Raw genomic sequence first — 17,312 nt, 5'->3', positions numbered from 1 at the left:
CACATATTGGGGAGTGTGCCACGGGTACAGATATTGGGGAGTGTGTCCCAGGTACAGATATTGGGGAGTGTGTCCCGGGTACAGATATTGGGGAGTGTGTCCCGGGTACAGATATTGGGGAGTGGGTCCTGGGTACAGATATTGGGGAGTGTGTCCCGGGTACAGATATTGGGGAGTGTGTCCAGGGTACAGATATTGGGGAGTGTGTCCCGGGTACAGATATTGGGGAGTGTGTCCCGGGTACAGATATTGGGGAGTGTGTCCCGGGTACAGATATTGGGGAGTGTGTCCCAGGTACAGAAATTGGTGAGTGTGTCCCAGGTACAGATATGGGGGAGTGTGTCCCAGGTAGAGATATTGGGGAGTGTGTCCTGGGTACAGATATTGGGGAGTGTGTCCCGGGTACAGATATTGGGGAGAGTGTCCCTGGTACAGATATTGGGGAGTGTGTCCCGGTTACAGATATTGGGGAGTGTGTCCCGGGTACAGATATTGGGGAGTGTGTCCCGGGTACAGATATTGGGGAGATTGTCCAAGGTACAGATATTGGGTCGTGTGTCCCAGCTACAGATATTGGGGAGTGTGTCCCAGGTACAGATATTGGGGAGTGTGCCCCGGGTACAGATATTGGGGAGTGTGTCCCGGGTACAGATATTGGGGAGTGTGTCCCGTGTACAGATATTGGGGAGTGTGTCCAGGGTACAGATATTGGGGAGTGTGTCCCGGGTACAGATATTGGGGAGTGTGTCCCGGGTACAGATATTGGGGAGTGTGTCCCGGGTACAGATATTGGGGAGTGTGTCCCGGGTACAGATATTGGGGAGTGTGTCCCGGAGTGTGCCCCGGGTACAGATATTGGGGAGTGTGTCCCGGGTACAGATATTGGGGAGTGTGTCCCGGGTACAGATATTGGGGAGTGTGTCCCGGGTACAGATATTGGGGAGTGTGTCCCGGGTACAGATATTGGGGAGTGGGTCCCAGGTACAGATATTGTGGAGTGTGTCCCGCGTACAGATATTGGGGAGTGTGTCCCAGGTACAGATATAGGGGAGTGTGTCCCGGGTAGATATTGGGGAGTGTGTCCCGGGTACAGATATTGGGGAGTGTGTCCCAGGTACAGATATTAGGGAGTGTGTCCCGGGTACAGATACTGGGGTGTGTGTCCCGGGTACAGATATTGGGGAGTGTGTCCCAGGTACAGATATTGGGGAGTGTGTCCCGGGTACAGATATTGGGGAGTGTGTCCCGGGTACAGATATTGGGGAGTGTGTCCCGGGTACAGATATTGGGGAGTGTGTCAGGGTACACATATTGGGGAGTGTGCCACGGGTACAGATATTGGGGAGTGTGTCCCAGGTACAGATATTGGGGAGTGTGTCCCGGGTACAGATATTGGGGAGTGTGTCCCGGGTACAGATATTGGGGAGTGGGTCCCAGGTGCAGATATTGGGGAGTGTGTCCCGGGTACAGATATTGGGGAGTGTGTCCCAGGTACAGATATAGGGGAGTGTGTCCCGGGTAGATATTGGGGAGTGTGTCCCGGGTACAGATATTGGGGAGTGTGTCCCAGGTACAGATATTGGGGAGTGTGTCCCGGGTACAGATACTGGGGAGTGTGTCCCGGGTACAGATATTGGGGAGTGTGTCCCGGGTACAGATATTGGGGAGTGTGTCCCAGGTACAGATATTGGGGAGTGTGTCCCGGGTACAGATATTGGGGAGTGTGTCCCGGGTACAGATATTGGGGAGTGGGTCCCCAGGTACAGATATTGGGGAGTGTGTCCCGCGTACAGATATTGGGGAGTGTGTCCCAGGTACAGATATAGGGGAGTGTGTCTCGGGTAGATATTGGGGAGTGTGTCCCGGGTACAGATATTGGGGAGTGTGTCCCAGGTACAGATATTGGGGAGTGTGTCCCGGGTACAGATACTGGGGTGTGTGTCCCGGGTACAGATATTGGGGAGTGTGTCCCAGGTACAGATATTGGGGAGTGTGTCCCGGGTACAGATATTGGGGAGTGTGTCCCGGGTACAGATATTGGGGAGTGTGTCCCGGAGTGTGCCCCGGGTACAGATATTGGGGAGTGTGTCCCGGGTACAGATATTGGGGAGTGTGTCCCGGGTACAGATATTGGGGAGTGTGTCCCGGGTACAGATATTGGGGAGTGTGTCCCGAGTACAGATATTGGGGAGTGTGTCCCGGGTACACATATTGGGGAGTGTGCCACGGGTACAGATATTGGGGAGTGTGTCCCGTGTACAGATATTGGGGAGTGTGTCCCGGGTACAGATATTGGGGAGTGTGTCCCGGGTACAGATATTGGGGAGTGTGTACCGATACAGATATTGGGGAGTGTGTCCCGGGTGCAGATATTGGGGAGTGTTTCCCGGGTGCAGATATTGGGGAGTGTGTCCCGGGCACAGATATTGGGGAGTGTGTCCCGGGTACAGATATTGGGGAGTGTGTCCCGGGTACAGATATTAGGGAGTGTGTCTCGGGTACAGATATTGGGGAGTGTGTCCCGGGTACAGATATTGGGGAGTGTGTCCCTGGTACAGATATTGGGGAGTGTGTCCCGGTTACAGATATTGGGGAGTGTGTCCCGGGTACAGATATTGGGGAGTGTGTCCCGGGTACAGATATTGGGGAGATTGTCCAAGGCACAGATATTGGGTAGTGTGTCCCAGCAACAGATATTGGGGAGTGTGTCCCAGGTAAAGATATTGGGGAATGTGCCCCGGGTACAGATATTGGGGAGTGTGTCCCGGGTACAGATATTGGGGAGTGTGTCCCGGGTACAGATATTGGGGAGTGTGTCCTGGGTACAGATATTGGGGAGTGTGTCCCGGGTACAGATATTGGGGAGTGTGTCCAGGGTACAGATATTGGGGAGTGTGTCCCGGGTACAGATATTGGGGAGTGTGTCCCGGGTACAGATATTGGGGAGTGTGTCCCGGGTACAGATATTGGGGAGTGTGTCCCGGGTACAGATATTGGGGAGTGTGTCCCAGGTACAGAAATTGGTGAGTGTGTCCCAGGTACAGATATGGGGGAGTGTGTCTCAGGTACAGATATTGGGGAGTGTGTCCTGGGTACAGATATTGGGGAGTGTGTCCCGGGTACAGATATTGGGGAGAGTGTCCCTGGTACAGATATTGGGGAGTGTGTCCCGGTTACAGATATTGGGGAGTGTGTCCCGGGTACAGATATTGGGGAGTGTGTCCCGGCTACAGATATTGGGGAGATTGTCCAAGGTACAGATATTGGGTAGTGTGTCCCAGCTACAGATATTGGGGAGTGTGTCCCAGGTACAGATATTGGGGAGTGTGCCCCGGGTACAGATATTGGGGAGTGTGTCCCGGGTACAGATATTGGGGAGTGCGTCCCGTGTACAGATATTGGGGAGTATGTCCAGGGTACAGATATTGGGGAGTGTGTCCCGGGTACAGATATTGGGGAGTGTGTTCCGGGTACAGATATTGGGGAGTGTGTCCCGGGTACAGATATTGGGGTGTGTGTACCGGGTATAGATATTGGGGAGTGTGTCCCGGAGTGTGCCCCGGGTACAGATATTGGGGAGTGTGTCCCGGGTACAGATATTGGGGAGTGTGTCCCGGGTAGAGATATTGGGGAGTGTGTCCCGGGTACAGATTTTGGGGAGTGTGTCAGGGTACACATATTGGGGAGTGTGCCACGGGTACAGATATTGGGGAGTGTGTCCCAGGTACAGATATTGGGGAGTGTGTCCCTGGTACAGATATTGGGGAGTGTGTCCCGGTTACAGATATTGGGGAGTGTGTCCCGGGTACAGATATTGGGGAGTGTGTCCCGGGTACAGATATTGGGGAGATTGTCCAAGGTACAGATATTGGGTAGTGTGTCCCAGCTACAGATATTGGGGAGTGTGTCCCAGGTACAGATATTGGGGAGTGTGTCCGGGGTACAGATATTGGGGAGTGTGTCCCGGTTACAGATATTGGGGAGTGTGTCCCGGGTACAGATATTGGGGAGTGTGTCCCGGGTACAGATATTGGGGAGTGTGTCCCGGGTACAGATATTGGGGAGTGTGTCTCGGGTACAGATATTGGGGAGTGTGTCCCGGGTACAGATATTGGGGAGTGTGTCCCGGGTACAGATATTGGGGAGTGTGTACCGATACAGATATTGGGGAGTGTGTCCCGGGTGCAGATATTGGGGAGTGTGTCCCGGGTGCAGATATTGGGGAGTGTGTCCCGGGTACAGATATTGGGGAGTGTGTCCCGGGTACAGATATTGGGGAGTGTGTCCCGGGTACAGATATTAGGGAGTGTGTCCCGGGTACAGATATTGGGGAGTGTGTCTCGGGTACAGATATTGGGGAGTGTGTCCCGGGTACAGATATTGGGGAGTGTGTCCCTGGTACAGATATTGGGGAGTGTGTCCCGGTTACAGATATTGGGAAGTGTGTCCCGGGTACAGATATTGGGGAGTGTGTCCCGGGTACAGATATTGGGGAGATTGTCCAAGGTACAGATATTGGGTAGTGTGTCCCAGCTACAGATATTGGGGAGTGTGTCCCGGGTACAGATATTGGGGAGTGTGTCCCGGTTACAGATATTGGGGAGTGTTTCCTGGGTACAGATATTGGGGAGTGTGTCCCGGGTACAGATATTGGGGAGTGTGTCCCGGGTACAGATATTGGGGAGTGTGTCCCGGGTACAGATATTGGGGAGTGTGTCCCGGGTACAGATATTGGGGAGTGTGTCCCTGGTACAGATATTGGGGAGTGTGTCCCGGTTACAGATATTGGGGAGTGTGTCCCGGGTACAGATATTGGGGAGTGTGTCCCGGGTACAGATATTGGGGAGATTGTCCAAGGCACAGATATTGGGTAGTGTGTCCCAGCAACAGATATTGGGGAGTGTGTCCCAGGTACAGATATTGGGGAATGTGCCCCGGGTACATATATTGGGGAGTGTGTCCCGGGTACAGATATTGGGGAGTGTGTCCCGGGTACAGATATTGGGGAGTGTGTCCTGGGTACAGATATTGGGGAGTGTGTCCCGGGTACAGATATTGGGGAGTGTGTCCAGGGTACAGATATTGGGGAGTGTGTCCCGGGTACAGATATTGGGGAGTGTGTCCCGGGTACAGATATTGGGGAGTGTGTCCCGGGTACAGATATTGGGGAGTGTGTCCCAGGTACAGAAATTGGTGAGTGTGTCCCAGGTACAGATATGGGGGAGTGTGTCCCAGGTAGAGATATTGGGGAGTGTGTCCTGGGTACAGATATTGGGGAGTGTGTCCCGGGTACAGATATTGGGGAGAGTGTCCCTGGTACAGATATTGGGGAGTGTGTCCCGGTTACAGATATTGGGGAGTGTGTCCCGGGTACAGATATTGGGGAGTGTGTCCCGGGTACAGATATTGGGGAGATTGTCCAAGGTACAGATATTGGGTCGTGTGTCCCAGCTACAGATATTGGGGAGTGTGTCCCAGGTACAGATATTGGGGAGTGTGCCCCGGGTACAGATATTGGGGAGTGTGTCCCGGGTACAGATATTGGGGAGTGTGTCCCGGGTACAGATATTGGGGAGTGTGTCCCGGGTACAGATATTGGGGAGTGGGTCCCAGGTACAGATATTGTGGAGTGTGTCCCGCGTACAGATATTGGGGAGTGTGTCCCAGGTACAGATATAGGGGAGTGTGTCCCGGGTAGATATTGGGGAGTGTGTCCCGGGTACAGATATTGGGGAGTGTGTCCCAGGTACAGATATTGGGGAGTGTGTCCCGGGTACAGATACTGGGGTGTGTGTCCCGGGTACAGATATTGGGGAGTGTGTCCCAGGTACAGATATTGGGGAGTGTGTCCCGGGTACAGATATTGGGGAGTGTGTCCCGGGTACAGATATTGGGGAGTGTGTCCCGGGTACAGATATTGGGGAGTGTGTCAGGGTACACATATTGGGGAGTGTGCCACGGGTACAGATATTGGGGAGTGTGTCCCAGGTACAGATATTGGGGAGTGTGTCCCGGGTACAGATATTGGGGAGTGTGTCCCGGGTACAGATATTGGGGAGTGGGTCCCAGGTGCAGATATTGGGGAGTGTGTCCCGGGTACAGATATTGGGGAGTGTGTCCCAGGTACAGATATAGGGGAGTGTGTCCCGGGTAGATATTGGGGAGTGTGTCCCGGGTACAGATATTGGGGAGTGTGTCCCAGGTACAGATATTGGGGAGTGTGTCCCGGGTACAGATACTGGGGAGTGTGTCCCGGGTACAGATATTGGGGAGTGTGTCCCGGGTACAGATATTGGGGAGTGTGTCCCAGGTACAGATATTGGGGAGTGTGTCCCGGGTACAGATATTGGGGAGTGTGTCCCGGGTACAGATATTGGGGAGTGGGTCCCAGGTACAGATATTGGGGAGTGTGTCCCGCGTACAGATATTGGGGAGTGTGTCCCAGGTACAGATATAGGGGAGTGTGTCTCGGGTAGATATTGGGGAGTGTGTCCCGGGTACAGATATTGGGGAGTGTGTCCCAGGTACAGATATTGGGGAGTGTGTCCCGGGTACAGATACTGGGGTGTGTGTCCCGGGTACAGATATTGGGGAGTGTGTCCCAGGTACAGATATTGGGGAGTGTGTCCCGGGTACAGATATTGGGGAGTGTGTCCCGGGTACAGATATTGGGGAGTGTGTCCCGGAGTGTGCCCCGGGTACAGATATTGGGGAGTGTGTCCCGGGTACAGATATTGGGGAGTGTGTCCCGGGTACAGATATTGGGGAGTGTGTCCCGAGTACAGATATTGGGGAGTGTGTCCCGTGTACAGATATTGGGGAGTGTGTCCCGGGTACAGATATTGGGGAGTGTGTCCCGGGTACAGATATTGGGGAGTGTGTACCGATACAGATATTGGGGAGTGTGTCCCGGGTGCAGATATTGGGGAGTGTTTCCCGGGTGCAGATATTGGGGAGTGTGTCCCGGGTACAGATATTGGGGAGTGTGTCCCGGGTACAGATATTAGGGAGTGTGTCTCGGGTACAGATATTGGGGAGTGTGTCCCGGGTACAGATATTGGGGAGTGTGTCCCTGGTACAGATATTGGGGAGTGTGTCCCGGTTACAGATATTGGGGAGTGTGTCCCGGGTACAGATATTGGGGAGTGTGTCCCGGGTACAGATATTGGGGAGATTGTCCAAGGCACAGATATTGGGTAGTGTGTCCCAGCAACAGATATTGGGGAGTGTGTCCCAGGTAAAGATATTGGGGAATGTGCCCCGGGTACAGATATTGGGGAGTGTGTCCCGGGTACAGATATTGGGGAGTGTGTCCCGGGTACAGATATTGGGGAGTGTGTCCTGGGTACAGATATTGGGGAGTGTGTCCCGGGTACAGATATTGGGGAGTGTGTCCAGGGTACAGATATTGGGGAGTGTGTCCCGGGTACAGATATTGGGGAGTGTGTCCCGGGTACAGATATTGGGGAGTGTGTCCCGGGTACAGATATTGGGGAGTGTGTCCCGGGTACAGATATTGGGGAGTGTGTCCCAGGTACAGAAATTGGTGAGTGTGTCCCAGGTACAGATATGGGGGAGTGTGTCTCAGGTACAGATATTGGGGAGTGTGTCCTGGGTACAGATATTGGGGAGTGTGTCCCGGGTACAGATATTGGGGAGAGTGTCCCTGGTACAGATATTGGGGAGTGTGTCCCGGTTACAGATATTGGGGAGTGTGTCCCGGGTACAGATATTGGGGAGTGTGTCCCGGGTACAGATATTGGGGAGATTGTCCAAGGTACAGATATTGGGTAGTGTGTCCCAGCTACAGATATTGGGGAGTGTGTCCCAGGTACAGATATTGGGGAGTGTGCCCCGGGTACAGATATTGGGGAGTGTGTCCCGGGTACAGATATTGGGGAGTGTGTCCCGGGTACAGATATTGGGGAGTGTGTCCCGGGTACAGATATTGGGGTGTGTGTCCCGGGTACAGATATTGGGGAGTGTGTCCCGGAGTGTGCCCCGGGTACAGATATTGGGGAGTGTGTCCCGGGTACAGATATTGGGGAGTGTGTCCCGGGTACAGATATTGGGGAGTGTGTCCCGGGTACAGATTTTGGCGAGTGTGTCAGGGTACACATATTGGGGAGTGTGCCACGGGTACAGATATTGGGGAGTGTGTCCCAGGTACAGATATTGGGGAGTGTGTCCCGGGTACAGATATTGGGGAGTGTGTCCCGGGTACAGATATTGGGGAGTGGGTCCCAGGTGCAGATATTGGGGAGTGTGTCCCGGGTACAGATATTGGGGAGTGTGTCCCAGGTACAGATATCGGGGAGTGTGTCCCGGGTAGATATTGGGGAGTATGTCCCGGGTACAGATATTGGGGAGTGTGTCCCAGGTACAGATATTGGGGAGTGTGTCCCGGGTACAGATACTGGGGTGTGTGTCCCGGGTACAGATATTGGGGAGTGTGTCCCAGGTACAGATATTGGGGAGTGTGTCCCGGGTACAGATATTGGGGAGTGTGTCCCGGGTACAGATATTGGGGAGTGTGTCCCGGGTACAGATATTGGGGAGTGTGTCCCGGAGTGTGCCCCGGGTACAGATATTGGGGAGTGTGTCCCGGGTACAGATATTGGGGAGTGTGTCCCGGGTACAGATATTGGGGAGTGTGTCCCGGGTACAGATATTGGGGAGTGTGTCCCGGGTACACATATTGGGGAGTGTGCCACGGGTACAGATATTGGGGAGTGTGTTCCGTGTACAGATATTGGGGAGTGTGTCCCAGGTACAGATATTGGGGAGTGTGTCCCGGGTACAGATACTGGGGAGTGTGTCCCGGGTACAGATATTGGGGAGTGTGTCCCGGGTACAGATACTGGGGAGTGTGTCCCGGGTACAGATATTGGGGAGTGTGTCCCGGGTACAGATATTGGGGAGTGTGTCCCAGGTACAGATATTGGGGAGTGTGTCCCGGGTACAGATATTGGGCAGTGTGTCCCGGGTACAGATATTGGGGAGTTGGTCCCAGGTACAGATATTGGGGAGTGTGTCCCGCGTACAGATATTGGGGAGTGTGTCCCAGGTACAGATATAGGGGAGTGTGTCCCGGGTCGATATTGGGGAGTGTGTCCCGGGTACAGATATTGGGGAGTGTGTCCCAGGTACAGATATTGGGGAGTGTGTCCCGGGTACAGATACTGGGGTGTGTGTCTCGGGTACAGATATTGGGGAGTGTGTCCCGGGTACAGATATTGGGGAGTGTGTCCCGGGTACAGATATTGGGGAGTGCGTCCCGGGTACAGATATTGGGGAGTGTGTCCCGGGAACAGATATTGGGGAGTGTGTCCCGGGTACAGATATTGGGAAATGTGTCCCATGTACAGATATTGGAGAGTGTGTCCCGGGTACAGATATTGGGGAGTGTGTCCCGGGTACAGATATTGGGGAGTGTGTCCCGGGTACAGATACTGGGGAGTGTGTCCCGGGTACAGATATTGGGGAGTATGTCCCAGGTACAGATATTGGGGAGTGTTTCCGATATTGGGGAGTGTGTCCCGGGGACAGATATTGGGGAGTGTGTCCCGGGTACAGATATTGGGGAGTGTGTCCCGGGTAAAGATATTGGGGATTGTGTCCCGGGCACAGATATTGGGCAGTGTGTCCCGGGTACAGATATTGGGGAGTGTGTCCCAGGTACAGATATTGGGGAGTGTGTCCCGGGTACAGATATTGGGGAGTGTGTCCCGGGTACAGATATTGGGAGTGTGTCCTGGGTACAGATATTGGGGAGTGTGTTCCGGGTACAGATATTGGGGAGTGTGTCCCGGGTACAGATATTGGGTTGTGTGTCCCGGGTACAGATATTGGGGAGTGTGCCCCGGGTAGATATTGGGGAGTGTGTCCCGGGTACAGATATTGGGGAGTGTGTCCCAGGTACAGATATTGGGGAGTGTGTCCCGGGTACAGATTCTGGGGAGTGTGTCCCGGGTACAGATATTGGGGAGTGTGTCCCAGGTACAGATATTGGGGAGTGTGTCCCGGGTACAGATATTGGGGAGTGTGTCCCGGGTACAGATATTGGGGAGTGTGTCCCAGGTGCAGATATTGGGGAGTGTGTCCCGGGTACAGATATTGGGGAGTGTGTCCCAGGTACAGATATAGGGCAGTGTGTCCCGGGTAGATATTGGGGAGTGTGTCCCGGGTACACATATTGGGGAGTGTGTCCCAGGTACAGATATTGGGGAGTGTGTCCCGGGTACAGATACTGGGGAGTGTGTCCCGGGTACAGATATTGGGGAGTGTGTCCCGAGTACAGATATTGGGTAGTGTGTCCCAGGTACAGATATTGGGGAGTGTGTCCCGGGTACAGATATTGGGGAGTGTGTCCCGGGTACAGATATTGGGGAGTGGGTCCCAGGTACAGATATTGGGGAGTGTGTCCCGCGTACAGATATTGGGGAGTGTGTCCCAGGTACAGATATAGGGGAGTGTGTCCCGGGTAGATATTGGGGAGTGTGTCCCGGGTACAGATATTGGGGAGTGTGTCCCAGGTACAGATATTGGGGAGTGTGTCCCGGGTACAGATAATGGGGTGTGTGTCCCGGGTACAGATATTGGGGAGTGTGTCCCAGGTACAGATATTGGGGAGTGTGTCCCGGGTACAGATATTGGGGAGTGTGTCCCGGGTACAGATATTGGGGAGTGTGTCCCGGGTACAGATATTGGGGAGTGTGTCCCGGAGTGTGCCCCGGGTACAGATATTGGGGAGTGTGTCCCGGGTACAGATATTGGGGTGTGTGTCCCGGGTACAGATATTGGGGAGTGTGTCCCGGGTACACATATTGGGGAGTGTGCCACGGGTACAGATATTGGGGAGTGTGTCCCGGGTACAGATATTGGGGAGTGTGTCCCGGGTATAGATATTGGGGAGTAGGTCCCAGGTACAGATATTGGGGAGTGTGTCCCGCGTACAGATATTGGGAAATGTGTCCCAGGTACAGATATAGGGGAGTGTGTCCCGGGTAGATATTGGGGAGTGTGTCCCGGGTACAGATATTGGGGAGTGTGTCCCAGGTACAGATATTGGGGAGTGTGTCCCGGGTGCAGATATTGGGGAGTGTGTCCCGGGTACAGATATTGGGGAGTGTGTCCCAGGTACAGATATAGGGGAGTGTGTCCCGGGTAGATATTGGGGAGTGTGTCCCGGGTACAGATATTGGGGAGTGTGTCCCAGGTACAGATATTGGGGAGTGTGTCCCGGGTACAGATACTGGGGAGTGTGTCCCGGGTACAGATATTGGGGAGTGTGTCCCGGGTACAGATATTGTGTAGTGTGTCCCAGGTACAGATATTGGGGAGTGTGTCCCGGGTACAGATATTGGGGAGTGTGTCCCGGGTACAGATATTGGGGAGTGGGTCCCAGGTACAGATATTGGGGAGTGTGTCCCGCGTACAGATATTGGGGAGTGTGTCCCAGGTACAGATATAGGGGAGTGTGTCCCGGGTAGATATTGGGGAGTGTGTCCCGGGTACAGATATTGGGGAGTGTGTCCCGGGTACAGATATTGGGGAGTGTGTCCCGGGTACAGATATTGGGGAGTGTGTCCCGGAGTGTGCCCCGGGTACAGATATTGGGGAGTGTGTCCCGGGTACAGATATTGGGGAGTGTGTCCCGGGTACAGATATTGGGGAGTGTGTCCCGGGTACACATATTGGGCAGTGTGTCCCAGGTACAGATATTGGGGAGTGTGTCCCGGGTACAGATATTGGGGAGTGTGTCCCGGGTATAGATATTGGGGAGTGGGTCCCAGGTACAGATATTGGGGAGTGTGTCCCGCGTACAGATATTGGGGAATGTGTCCCAGGTACAGATATAGGGGAGTGTGTCCCGGGTAGATATTGGGGAGTGTGTCCCGGGTACAGATATTGGGGAGTGTGTCCCAGGTACAGATATTGGGGAGTGTGTCCCGGGTACAGATACTGGGGAGTGTGTCTCGGGTACAGATATTGGGGAGTGTGTCCCGGGTACAGATATTGGGGAGTGTGTCCCGGGTACAGATATTGGGGAGTGGGTCCCGGGTACAGATATTGGGGAGTGGGTCCCAGGTACAGATATTGGGGAGTGTGTCCCGCGTACAGATATTGGGGAGTGTGTCCCAGGTACAGATATAGGGGAGTGTGTCCCGGGTCGATATTGGGGAGTGTGTCCCGGGTACAGATATTGGGGAGTGTGTCCCAGGTACAGATATTGGGGAGTGTGTCCCGGGTACAGATACTGGGGTGTGTGTCCCGGGTACAGATATTGGGGAGTGTGTCCCGGGTGCAGATATTGGGGAGTGTGTCCCGGGTACAGATATTGGGGAGTGCGTCCCGGGTACAGATATTGGGGAGTGTGTCCCGGGAACAGATATTGGGGAGTGTGTCCCGGGTACAGATATTGGGAAATGTGTCCCATGTACAGATATTGGGGAGTGTGTCCCGGGTACAGATATTGGGGAGTGTTTCCCGGGTACAGATATTGGGGAGTGTGTCCCGGGAACAGATATTGGGGAGTGTGTCCCGGGTACAGATATTGGGGAGTGTGTCCCAGGGACAGATATTGGGGAGCGTGTCCCGGGTATAGATATTGGGGAGCGTGCCCCGGGTACAGATATTGGGGAGCGTGTCCCGGGTACAGATATTGGGGAGCGTGTCCCGGGTACAGATATTGGGGAATGTGTCCCGGGTACAGATATTGGGGAGTGTGTCCTGGGTACAGATATTGGGGAGTGTGTCCCGGGTACAGATATTGGGGAGTGTGTCCCGGGTACAGATATTGGGGATTGTGTCCCGGGCACAGATATTGGGGAGTGTGTCCCGGGTACAGATATTGGGCAGTGTGTCCCGGGTACAGATATTGGGCAGTGTGCCCCGGGTGCAGATATTGGGGAGTGTGTCGCGGGTACAGATATTGGGGAGTGTGTCCCGGGTACACTTATTGGGGAGTGTGTCCCTGGTACAGATATTGGGGAGTGTGTCCCGGGTACAGATATTGGGGAGTGTGTCCCGTGTACAGATATTGGGGAGTGTGTCCCAGGTACAGATCTTGGGGAGTATGTCCCGGGTACAGATATTGGGGAGTGTGTCCCGGGTACAGATATTGGGGAGTGTGTCCCGGGTACAGATATTGGGGAGTGTGTCCCGGGTACAGATATTGGGGAGTATGTCCCAGGTACAGATATTGGGGAGTGTTTCCGATATTGGGGAGTGTGTCCCGGGTACAGATATTGGGGAGTGTGTCCCGGGTACAGATATTGGGGAGTGTGTCCCGGGTACAGATATTGGGGAGTGTGTCCCGGGTACAGATATTGGGGATTGTGTCCCGGGCACAGATATTGGGGAGTGTGTCCCAGGTACAGATATTGGGGAGTGTGTCCTGGTACAGATATTGGGGAGTGTGTCCCGGATACAGATATTGGGGAGTGTGTCCCGGGTACAGATATTGGGAGTGTGTCCCGGGTACAGATATTGGGGAGTGTGTCCCGGGTACAGATATTAGGTTGTGTGTCCCGGGTACAGATATTGGGGAGTGTGCCCCGGGTAGATATTGGGGAGTGTGTCCCGGGTACAGATATTGGGGAGTGTGTCCCAGGTACAGATATTGGGGAGTGTGTCCCGGGTACAGATTCTGGGGAGTGTGTCCCGGGTACAGATATTGCGGAGTGTGTCCCGTGGACAGATATTGGGGAGCGTGTCCCAGATACAGATATTGGGGTGCGTGCCCCGGGTACAGATATTGGGGAGCGTGTCCCGGGTACAGATATTGGGGAGCGTGTCCCGGGTACAGATATTGGGGAATGTGTCCCGGGTACAGATATTGGGGAGTGTGTCCCGGGTACAGATATTGGGGAGTGTGTCCCGGGTACAGATATTAGGGAGTGTGTCCCGGGTACACATATTGGGGAGTGTGTCCCGGGTACAGATATTGGGGAGTGTGTCCCGGGTACAGATATTGGGGAGTGTGTCCCGGGTACAGATATTGGGGAGTGTGTCCCGGGTACAGTTATTGGGGAGTGTGTCCCGGGTACAGATATAGGGGATTGTGTCCCATGTACAGATATTGGGGAGTGTGTCCCGGGTACAGATATTGGGGAGTGTGTCTCGGTTACAGATATTGGGGAGTGTTTCCTGGGTACAGATATTGGGGAGTGTGTCCCGGGTACAGATATTGGGGAGTGTGTCCCGGGTACAGTTATTGGGGAGTGTGTCCCGGGTACAGATATTGGGGATTGTGTCCCATGTACAAATATTGGTGAGTGTGTCCCGGGTACAGATATTGGGGAGTGTGTCCCGGGCACAGATATTGGGGAGTGTTTCCTGGGTACAGATATTGGGGAGTGTGTCCCGGGTACAGATATTGGGGAGTGTGTCCCGGGTACAGATATTGGGGAGTGTGTACCGATACAGATATTGGGGAGTGTGTCCCGGGTGCAGATATTGGGGAGTGTGTCCCGGGTGCAGATATTGGGGAGTGTGTCCCGGGTACAGATATTGGGGAGTGTGTCCCGGGTACAGATATTGGGGAGTGTGTCCCGGGTACAGATATTAGGGAGTGTGTCCCGGGTACAGATATTGGGGAGTGTGTCTGGGTACAGCTATTGGGGAGTGTGTCCCGGGTACAGATATTGGGGAGTGTGTCCCGGGTACAGATATTGGGGAGTGTGTCCCGGGTGCAGATATTGGGGAGTGTGTCCCGGGTACAGATATTGGGGAGTGTGTCCCGGGTACAGATATTGGGGAGTGTGTCCCGGGTACAGATATTAGGGAGTGTGTCCCGCGTACAGATATTGGGGAATGTGTCCCAGGTACAGATATAGGGGAGTGTGTCCCGGGTAGATATTGGGGAGTGTGTCCCGGGTACAGATATTGGGGAGTGTGTCCCAGGTACAGATATTGGGGAGTGTGTCCCGGGTACAGATACTGGGGAGTGTGTCTCGGTTACAGATATTGGGGAGTGTGTCCCGGGTACAGATATTGGGGAGTGTGTCCCGGGTACAGATATTGGGGAGTGGGTCCCGGGTACAGATATTGGGGAGTGGGTCCCAGGTACAGATATTGGGGAGTGTGTCCCGCGTACAGATATTGGGGAGTGTGTCCCAGGTACAGATATAGGGGAGTGTGTCCCGGGTCGATATTGGGGAGTGTGTCCCGGGTACAGATATTGGGGAGTGTGTCCCAGGTACAGATATTGGGGAGTGTGTCCCGGGTACAGATACTGGGGTGTGTGTCCCGGGTACAGATATTGGGGAGTGTATCCCGGGTACAGATATTGGGGAGTGTGTCCCGGGTACAGATATTGGGGAGTGCGTCCCGGGTACAGATATTGGGGAGTGTGTCCCGGGAACAGATATTGGGGAGTGTGTCCCGGATACAGATATTGGGAAATGTGTCCCATGTACAGATATTGGGGAGTGTGTCCCGGGTACAGATATTGGGGAGTGTTTCCCGGGTACAGATATTGGGGAGCGTGTCCCGGGAACAGATATTGGGGAGTGTGTCCCGGGTACAGATATTGGGGAGTGTGTCCCGGGGACAGATATTGGGGAGCGTGTCCCGGGTATAGATATTGGGGAGCGTGCCCCGGGTACAGATATTGGGGAGCGTGTCCCGGGTACAGATATTGGGGAGCGTGTCCCGGGTACAGATATTGGGGAATGTGTCCCGGGTACAGATATTGGGGAGTGTGTCCTGGGTACAGATATTGGGGAGTGTGTCCCGGGTACAGATATTGGGGAGTGTGTCCCGGGTACAGATATTGGGGATTGTGTCCCGGGCACAGATATTGGGGAGTGTGTCCCGGGTACAGATATTGGGCAGTGTGTCCCGGGTACAGATATTGGGCAGTGTGCCCCGGGTGCAGATATTGGGGAGTGTGTCGCGGGTACAGATATTGGGGAGTGTGTCCCGGGTACACTTATTGGGGAGTGTGTCCCTGGTACAGATATTGGGGAGTGTGTCCCGGGTACAGATATTGGGGAGTGTGTCCCGTGTACAGATATTGGGGAGTGTGTCCCAGGTACAGATCTTGGGGAGTATGTCCCGGGTACAGATATTGGGGAGTGTGTCCCGGGTACAGATATTGGGGAGTGTGTCCCGGGTACAGATATTGGGGAGTGTGTCCCGGGTACAGATATTGGGGAGTATGTCCCAGGTACAGATATTGGGGAGTGTTTCCGATATTGGGGAGTGTGTCCCGGGCACAGATATTGGGGAGTGTGTCCCGGGTACAGATATTGGGGAGTGTGTCCCGGGTACAGATATTGGGGATTGTGTCCCGGGCACAGATATTGGGGAGTGTGTCCCAGGTACAGATATTGGGGAGTGTGTCCTGCTACAGATATTGGGGAGTGTGTCCCGGATACAGATATTGGGGAGTGTGTCCCGGGTACAGATATTGGGAGTGTGTCCCGGGTACAGATATAGGGGAGTGTGTTCCGGGTACAGATATTGGGGAGTGTGTCCCGGGTACAGATATTAGGTTGTGTGTCCCGGGTACAGATATTGGGGAGTGTGCCCCGGGTAGATATTGGGGAGTGTGTCCCGGGTACAGATATTGGGGAGTGTGTCCCAGGTACAGATATTGGGGAGTGTGTCCCGGGTACAGATTCTGGGGAGTGTGTCCCGGGTACAGATGTTGCGGAGTGTGTCCCGTGGACAGATATTGGGGAGCGTGTCCCAGATACAGATATTGGGGTGCGTGCCCCGGGTACAGATATTGGGGAGCGTGTCCCGGGTACAGATATTGGGGAGCGTGTCCCGGGTACAGATATTGGGGAATGTGTCCCGGGTACAGATATTGGGGAGTGTGTCCCGGGTACAGATATTGGGGAGTGTGTCCCGGGTACAGATATTAGTGAGTGTGTCCCGGGTACACATATTGGGGAGTGTGTCCCGGGTACAGATATTGGGGAGTGTGTCCCGGGTACAGATATTGGGGAGTGTGTCCCGGGTACAGATATTGGGGAGTGTGTCCCGGGTACAGTTATTGGGGAGTGTGTCCCGGGTACAGATATAGGGGATTGTGTCCCATGTACAGATATTGGGGAGTGTGTCCCGGGTACAGATATTGGGGAGTGTGTCCCGGTTACAGATATTGGGGAGTGTTTCCTGCGTACATATATTGGGGAGTGTGTCCCGGGTACAGATATTGGGGAGTGTGTCCCGGGTACAGTTATTGGGGAGTGTGTCCCGGGTACAGATATTGGGGATTGTGTCCCATGTACAGATATTGGGGAGTGTGTCCCGGGTACAGATATTGGGGAGTGTGTCCCGGTTACAGATATTGGGGA

The sequence above is a fragment of the Pristiophorus japonicus genome, unplaced genomic scaffold (assembly GCF_044704955.1).
Source record: "Pristiophorus japonicus isolate sPriJap1 unplaced genomic scaffold, sPriJap1.hap1 HAP1_SCAFFOLD_280, whole genome shotgun sequence".
Classification (NCBI taxonomy): Eukaryota; Metazoa; Chordata; class Chondrichthyes; family Pristiophoridae; genus Pristiophorus; species Pristiophorus japonicus.
The sequence above is the reverse complement of the archived record's forward strand: the minus strand, read 5'-3'. Positions refer to the sequence as shown.